Source organism: Cydia splendana, chromosome 22 (genome assembly GCF_910591565.1).
Source record: "Cydia splendana chromosome 22, ilCydSple1.2, whole genome shotgun sequence".
Taxonomy (NCBI): Eukaryota; Metazoa; Arthropoda; class Insecta; order Lepidoptera; family Tortricidae; genus Cydia; species Cydia splendana.
The window spans coordinates 4,265,739-4,274,521 of record NC_085981.1 but is presented as its reverse complement, the minus strand read 5'-3'; the positions used below and the strand labels follow the sequence as shown (position 1 = coordinate 4,274,521).

The following is an 8,783-nucleotide window of genomic DNA, read 5'->3' as shown; positions in this document are numbered from 1 at the left end:
AAGAGCCGTAACGTCGCAATCGCTAATAAGTACATACATAATAACAATAACACAATCGCAAAACAATGATTGCAATGATTTACCGATACACTGACCTTGCACACTGTGGAATGGACTGACGCCATTTTGAATATTAAAATTCCAACTTGACGTATTAATTAAAATAAATAAATCCTGAATGCACCCAGAACGCTGGGCCAAATTAACCACGAACTGGATCCCACAGGATGGATCTCGGGGCAGAGGAAAACCCAAACTGAGATGGCGGAATGACCTCGATACAGTCTGTGTGGAGTGGCGGGAGTGTGCATTAGACAGAGCCAAGTGGCGGGAAAGAGGGGAGGCCTTTGCCCAGCAGTGGGACACACTAAAAAAATATGGAACAATCTTACACAAATCGACCTAGTCCCACAGTAAGCTCAGTAAGGCTTGTATTGTGTCTAACTATTAGACGATATACAGAGTGATTTCGGGGTCGTGATCCAGAACCACTTTTTATGACTCTGTAAATGATCCACATTATCATATGGTAGTATTTGATTAAAAGATAATTACTTGAATTATTTTTAGTTTTCAAGTAAAATTAATGTTATACTAAGTAATTATGGTCACCCTATGACTTTTGACATACGCTGTATGGAAAGCGACAAGACGTCACATTGAGTAGGGTCACCAAATTGTATACAAAAATGTTTTTTCCTACTTGTCATCTAGAAAATAATCATCATTATTGGTGATAAACAATAATTAACAACATCATTAGGCTCATCTTTGGATTCTGTATGATGTCTGGCTCTCTTGCTCCACGACCCCGAAATCACCCTGTATATAATGTTTTCTATGTATCTAACTATGTATCCTTATCTATTATATAATATAATATCTATGTATTTAAGTATGTATCTTTATCTATTATATAATAGCCATGAAAGTGTGCTTAGTTGAATTCGACCCACTAGTCCCACTACCCGGTTTCCGATAAAGGTGAAAATTTGCATAGGGACATATGTAAGTCGGGTGACAATGCAATATTATGGTAACACCGAGCTGATGATGGAGGTGGTCAGAGGAACACTGTGATGAAACAACGCAACCTAATTGTGTTTGGGGTTTTTAGAATTATCTCGATGAGTATTAGTTGCCTGTGGAAAGAAAAGTACAGTCAGCGATAAAAGCTTGTACCAAAACTGAATTTTTTGCCAAAAACTTATTTCTTTCTAGAAAACCTTTTCTTGTGTATGAGTAGTACTTAAATTATGATAATTCACGTGCAATTCTTTTACTAAGTTGCGTATCTTTATGTTCATCCCAGCAGCCATGAAGAATTCTGAAAAAAGATAAAACAAGTAAATAAAAAACAGGTCCTTGCCAGCCAAGAATAAATAAGCTCATGCCTTGAGCGACAATACAATGAAGTCATATAGACTTTGCATATAGACTGACCTAATCCGACTGTAATCTTTACAACAAAGAGCGAGTGCTTTCGCAATACAATGTGTTTGTTATTCGAGTGTTGAATGGTAAATAAAAAAAATGTACGAGTATTTATTATTGTAAACATGTTTTTGTATCCTTTGTACTTTGAGTTATTTAATTAAAGTTTGATCAAGATAACACTTTGTTGCCTAATGGTATACGTTTAATAGAATTAATGAATTGTTGAGAAGAAGCTATTTTTTTTGCATTTTGATACAACAAGTTTGCGTACTTTAAGGCTTTATCAGTCTGCATTATACTTTGATCAGTCAAATGATCTTATCAAAGATAATGTAATTTCGGGACACTTATTACATATCGTCTTTTGTTTTTACAGTGAGTCCACGTTTCGTTATTGGATTGCCAAATAATTTAGCTTTTTTGTGGGCAAAACCTATGAATTTCTCTCTAATTCTCTCTTCCCATTTTTCAATTTTTTCTTTCGTTTTATCTACATTAAATCATGAGACGTTTTAACAAACTCCACCCAGCCACTAAATAACCCAGCCAAATAAATTTAAAGAATGACTTAGTGAAAAAATTTAGTAATTATTCTTGTCTACTTTTGTACTTATTTTGTGACTAACATAGAAGTAGTTTGTATAATTGTTACGCTAGTGCATAGTTTTATTTGATTTTTAATTTCATTAAATTATCTCGTATTTAATGCCTGATCTAAATCCGAATGTTTTTTTCAACCTGGCTAAGTTCGTCGATCGCTAAACGCGTCTGCGCCGCGATCTCAGTGCCCTTGTTGTCCGATGCCCTGTTGGTGTGCCTGCTTGTGACAAACATTGGGTCACTGTTTAGATTAGGGTTTAAAGAACTTGTGTTGCAATCGCGACTTTATATTATGTAGGTATAGTACAATTTTACACAGATCTACCTAGGTCCCACGGTAAGCTCAATAAGGCTTGTGTTGTGGGCACTAGACGACGATATATATAATACATAGGTATATATAATACTTATATATGTAGAAAACATCCATAACTCAGGAATAAATATTTGTGACAAACACACAAATAAATGCCCTTACCAGGATTCGAACCCTGGACCTCCTGCTTCGTAGGCAGGGTCACTACCGACTAGGCTAGGAGGCCGTTAAAGGCCGTACTTTAAAGCGTTTTCACACTATCCGGTATCCAATATCGGATCTTTGGAGAAAGAAAGACATCTATATCCTCTTAAAGGGGCCCACTGATTACAAGTTCGCCGAACGCTATCAGCCTGTCAGTTGTTCGGAGCTGTCAAATTTTGCGTTTAACTGAGAGGCTGATATCGTCCGGCGAGTTGGTGATTAGTGGGCCCCTTAAGACGCCGTACAAATTTTTGGACATATTCCAAAATCTATTTTGAACTTTTATTGTCTAACTAATAGTTCCAATATCAAGAACAAAATCTGCTTCTCAGGAGACTAGAGTGCTCCTTATCAAGTCCCTTTTTTGAGCTAAGGATTTTTTATCATATTGGTGAAATGAATTAATAAATATAAAAAGACACCTTTTTACATTTTACTTCTACCCATGTACTTTTAGATGGTCGTATCCGACATGTCAAGAGCCCTATTAGGATTAAAAAATTTTTGAAGTGAAAACTTCTTTAGCGGCACTTTTTGTGATGGGGAACAAATGTTAAACTCGCGACAGGTCACGTAACCGTAAGATTCGTAAGACGTAAGACGGACACGTGACCTGATCGAAAAACTGTTACAATGTCATTGTTTTTATGGTTTCGGTTTTGATACGACCTTGATCATCTTCTTGGTGATTGGCTCGCATCTCACGCACGACTTTCACTTTCATCTCGCATGCACCAATCAGCGTGAGCAATTTTCAAGTTCGTCTCACTCTCTTATTAAAGCAAAATGTGAGACGCAATACACATTCTACAAAGAAATTGGATAGGGGGAATAACACCTTCAGGCAAAGTGAAAAATCTCTTGGGGACAATAAAAATAGGTAGCCAACTACTATACTATCAGGCGATTCTTCAGCCGGGCTAGCACATGATTGGCGCGACAGTATCTCGCGATTCTCGCGGCGAGATAGACTACCCTCTTTTATTAACATAGATAGAAAAAGACGGGTAGTCTATCTCGACATTCTCGACGCGAGATACTGTCGCGCCAATCATGTGCTCGGTCTGCTGTTTTCCTTCTATATCATAATAAAACTATATTTTACGATGCATTAAGAGTCAAAACATAGATAAAAAGTCGGTCACTTGTGTAATGTGTTGTCCGTGTAAACAAAAACACCACACACAATGACCTACTTTTGATAAAAATGAGCGAAACACGATAAAGTTTGTGTAATTTTACATAATCGAGAACGACGATAAGTTTATCTTTGAGTGTGTTACGATATTTGTGTCAATTTTTGTAGGCCAGTACATGAAGAAATATCATTGAAATTGAAACGCAGTTACCTAAATCACCGTCACAACACGCTACGTACAGTCAATTCAGGTAGAAATATCAATCTATCTATCTAATCTAATACTTTTAAACGAGCAATTCTTGTTTATTTATATATTTCGGGGATCTCGGAAATGGCTCTACCGAATTCGATAAAATTTGCTATATGGGGGTTTTCGGGGGCGAAAAATCGATCTAGCTACGTCTTATCTCTGGGAAAACGCGCATTTTTGTTTTTGTGTTTTCCTAGCAAAGCTCGGTCTCTCAGATATTATCATATTGATGTCTGAAAGGCCTAACAGGCCAATTCGAACGTACACTGACGTCAGACTGACATCTAACTGATGTCATTTAAATATCGTTATGTATTTCAGTAATTTTTCGTACAATGTACCTTTTGGCGCGGGCGAGACGCATGATAACTAAAATAATATGACTCGTATACATATCATTTTAATGTCAATGTACCTACGTTCGAATTGACCTGTAAGAAGGACAACAATCAACTTATAACTTTAAACGAGCAATTCTGGTTTATTTATATATATACATATATGTATATATATATATGTATATATTCTATCCTACCTAGAAAATAGAGAGCAATACGTTGAAATAGAATACATCGATCCTAACAGTAGCGAAATCTGCAACATTAGATCTACCAAAAAAATTATTAACGCATCTATTCCACAAGGAAGCGTAATCGGATGTCTCCTGTTTATTATTTATATAAACGACCTGCCTAAAATCATGAACATCCCATGCACTCTATTTGCAGACGACATATCTCTATTATTAACATGTAACACAACTACGAACATAAATGAACAAATTAAACATACACTAGATAATATTACGAACTGGATGGACGATCACCAATTAGAGATTAACTTCAGTAAAACTAAAATTATGACATTTCAACCACACCAAAAACAACCTTTAGAAATTGACTTCCATTATAATAACATACAGATAGAGCTAGTACAGGAATTTCCGTTGCTAGGTATAATTTTAGATACGCACTTAAACTGGAAAGCGCACATAAACAAAATTAGAGGGAAAATGTCAAGTTTTGTATATGCACTTGGAGAAATAAAGAGAACCACGGATTTACAAACCTCGCTTGTAACATATTACGCATATGCCTATGCATGGCTAAGCTATGGCATTATCTTGTGGGGAAATAGTACGGACGCACCAGATCTCTTTATACTCCAAAAAAAACTCGTTCGCATACTAGCAAACATCAATGTACCGGATACATGTAAGCCACATTTCCAAAAACATAATTTACTGACTCTACCAGGAATTTATATTCTGGAAATATGTAAGTTCATTAGAAAAAATATTGGTATGTTTAAGAAACGAGAAGAGGTTTTATCAAGAGCTCACTCAGTCAGACACAGAAACATGCTTATGCTGCCCTCATCAACATTGAAAATGCACTCAAAAAGCACATATGTCATGGCAATAAAAATTTTCAATAAATTACCAGACGCACTTAGAAACGAAGAACTAGACTCTACCTTCATAAGAATTCTAAAACAATTACTTATGTCAAAATGTTATTATACTATTACTGAATATTTTGATGACAATTTAACAAATTCTAACTGTAACGACTTGACATTTAACTAATTTTTACTATTTAATTTGTTATCATTCTAATTTACTATAATAATAATGTTTGACGATAATTATGATAAATCACTAATGTTAAATATTTATTACCAATTGATTATTATAATATTTCCACTGCAACTACCAATTTAAACATATCTTGTTTTGTATAAATAAACTGTTTAGTTTTTAACTAGTTTTTAAGACAGTGCTACGCCCTTGCAGGGTGACCATGTACCAAACCTATATGTAACACCTTTATATCCATGGTTTTTCGCATGAAATAAATGAAATGAAATGAAATATATATTTCGGTGATCTCGGAAACGGCTCTAACGATTTCGATGATATTTGTTGTATGGGTATTTTCGGGGGCGATAAATCGATCTAGCTAGGTAGTCTTATCTCTAGGAAAACGCACATTTTTGAGTTTTTATATGTTTTCCGAGCAAAGCTCGGTTTCCCAGATATTTGTCATTATTCATTAAGAGGAAAGGGGACAAAGTCATGAAATAATGAATACATAATTATGAATAATAAAACGTTAGCAATGAACAAGGTGATCCTATAAACTGTTAGTACGAAAATAAATTATTTATAAATACCCTCTGATCATAGTCTAATAAAACATGGTCTTCCATTCCCAGAGTGACACGGGCCTACGTCACAACAACATGGCCGCTATATATAGCGCTATCGCATATTATCATATAGCGCTGTCGCATGATGACGTAGACCCGTGTCAGTTAGGTGACCTAGAAAAGACGGGAATGGAGTACCAGGCGGAGTATATTATTATACCATGCCTCTGATGATGACATTTCATAAGTCAACTATAATCCATTAGGACTTGAACTACATATCTTGCCCTATTAAGGACCCAGAGCTATGTACTGCCACTTTTTGATTTCATTGCAAAATTGTCCTGCTTAAGAAACCAGTGAATAAAAATAACTTTATGAAATGAAGTCCATAGATAGAGTTGGCTGATCGGAGAGCAGCTTTTTTATGATAAAAGATATGATTGCCTTGATAAAATAAAGTAAACCTATACTTATGTATTTGCTTTAGGTAGTACTTCAGTAGGTATGCCAAGGATCTAGGTTTATGGTTATAAATCAATATTTTCAATATTTCTAAAAGAGTTTCGCTTCTTGTCACATTTTTTGTTTCCTAGTGCACTATACAAACTAAATAGAGTTAGACCAAGAAAAGTCTGCGGAGATTTTGATAGCCCACGCAGCCAAGTGTTATTTTAAACGTCAAACTTTTATTGAATTATGACGTATAATAACACTTGCACTGCGTGGGCTATCAAAATCGCTGCAGACTTTTTGCAAAATAACAACAGCCTTGAAGATATTTATCCATTTATTTTCTTGTCTTGTTCCAATTCACAATAATCTCGTCTTATTACAACCGCTGCTAGCACGACTCCAAAACAACTGAGACCCGTCGGCCGAGTGTCGTTTCTTCTTATACCCAACCAATAACAATCTTTAATTTCAAACTACCCTTAACTTTAAAAACCAATTAAGTATGTTAATACCAAAAACCATACATTAAACAACTGTACCGATATTCGAAACCTAAGAATAATATTGAGAATGGCAACATTGTGTTGTCGGTCGTATTGTCCTTTTCTAGCATATACGTCCCTCTCTCTCTCTCACATTCCCACCACAGAGCAGTTGGTTTTGACAGGTGTTTGACAGTTACCGCCAAAACAAATTTCCAAGTCATTGGCTTGCTGTTTTTCCATCTGGAAGGTCGTGAAGCTAAACTGCTGGTGAGTTTTTGAATTTGTACCCCAGTTTAGCTGACTATATTGAAAAACAGTTTCTAACGGCTTTTGCCGTTCGAAATAAATATTTAAATTTAGTTGTCCGTTAAACTATCTAGCAAATAAAAACGATCCGGAATAGTGATGTGCAAGTGTTTTCAAAGGCTGCCTGCGCGCACCGTGGCTATGCCAATGAAAATACTAAAACACATGTTAGAAAACACATCGAGCTGGTAAAGCGTGCACGTGTCACCATTATAATTTAATTTTATACCTACATTAAGTCTCTTCAGAGTCTTGTTAGTTTAAATCTTTGTGTGTGTGTATAAGAACGGTTGAAATTATAATACTTAAATGGTGATCTGTGGAGGCATACCCTTCAGTTTTCAAGTGATTTGTGTTTTCGAATACGAAAGGATCGGATAGTTAATACGTGTTACGTAGAACCTACGTATGAAGGTAGAACCTTATAGACGTGTAGGTTTTATCTGTCCAAGTATCTATCAGCAATTTGTCTTTTTATCCCGTTCCGGGTTAATATAATATTTATTGCAAAATTAATCTTTTGGTAATAAACTTGCTGATAAATAATGTGTACCCGCTTAGGAGTCGACGAAGCCCCGCTTCGCGGGGCTTCTATTTCCGCTCTGAGGGACACAAGGTAACGAACAAACCTACATCGCAAACATTGCATTTATTTTTGTGGAAAGTGAGTACTTCGGCAGTACATAAACTTAAATCTGACTAGACATAGAGAGAGATTAGCATGGCTCTGCGCAAGAATGACATGCGAAATCGTGAAGTATTTCACTCTTTATCTACCAACTTATATCTCTCCAAAAAAAAAAAAAAAAAAAAAAAAAAAAAAAAAAAAAAAAAAAAAAAAAAAAGGTTAAAATGTAGGTAGGTACCTACTTAAATAAATAACTTAGCAGGTACTTACAGCCTAAAAAGGTTAAGGAAAGAACTCTTACATGTAGCTGCTATATGTGCTTGTGTTATTTTGGATTTGAATTATTTGATTATTAATTCTATACGTAACTACATACAAGAGGGTCAATTCTTAAGCCTACCTACCTACCTACATAAATAGTACACTTGTAAACGTTTCAAATAAAATCGGAAGCCTGTGATTTGGAAAGGCATTAACGATACGGGAATCTTTAGATTGATTCATTGACGAAGACGCATGGTTTGGTTCATATTGTCAAATTATATTAGTTAACTGTAGAGTTAAAGTTTAGTTTTGGCAAATCTGCGCGTCACCGTGAATGACACTCTCTAAAAGTGCTTGTTAAAGCCTGCTTAAAGCCTTTCACCTTGTCGAGGTGGAGAAGGAACCCGCAACTAAGGGAATATTACCCACAGGGTATTTGATTTGAATGATATTCTTAAACCTACGTCTGTTATGGTTCCACCTGCGTGAGGTGTGCCTAAGAGAATCTTTTATTCGTTCACAAACTAACGTCATGTTATTTGTGA

The 8,783-nt window shown here is 35.6% G+C and overlaps 1 non-coding gene across 1 annotated transcript; it reads left to right on the top strand.

The window, feature by feature from the left end:
* Window positions 1-8,014: 8,014 nt before the first annotated feature.
* Window positions 8,015-8,118, top strand: LOC134801673 (U6 spliceosomal RNA). The gene has a single exon (XR_010145711.1). It is a non-coding gene; the product is annotated as a U6 spliceosomal RNA (small nuclear RNA).
* The last annotated feature ends 665 nt before the right edge of the window (window positions 8,119-8,783 follow it).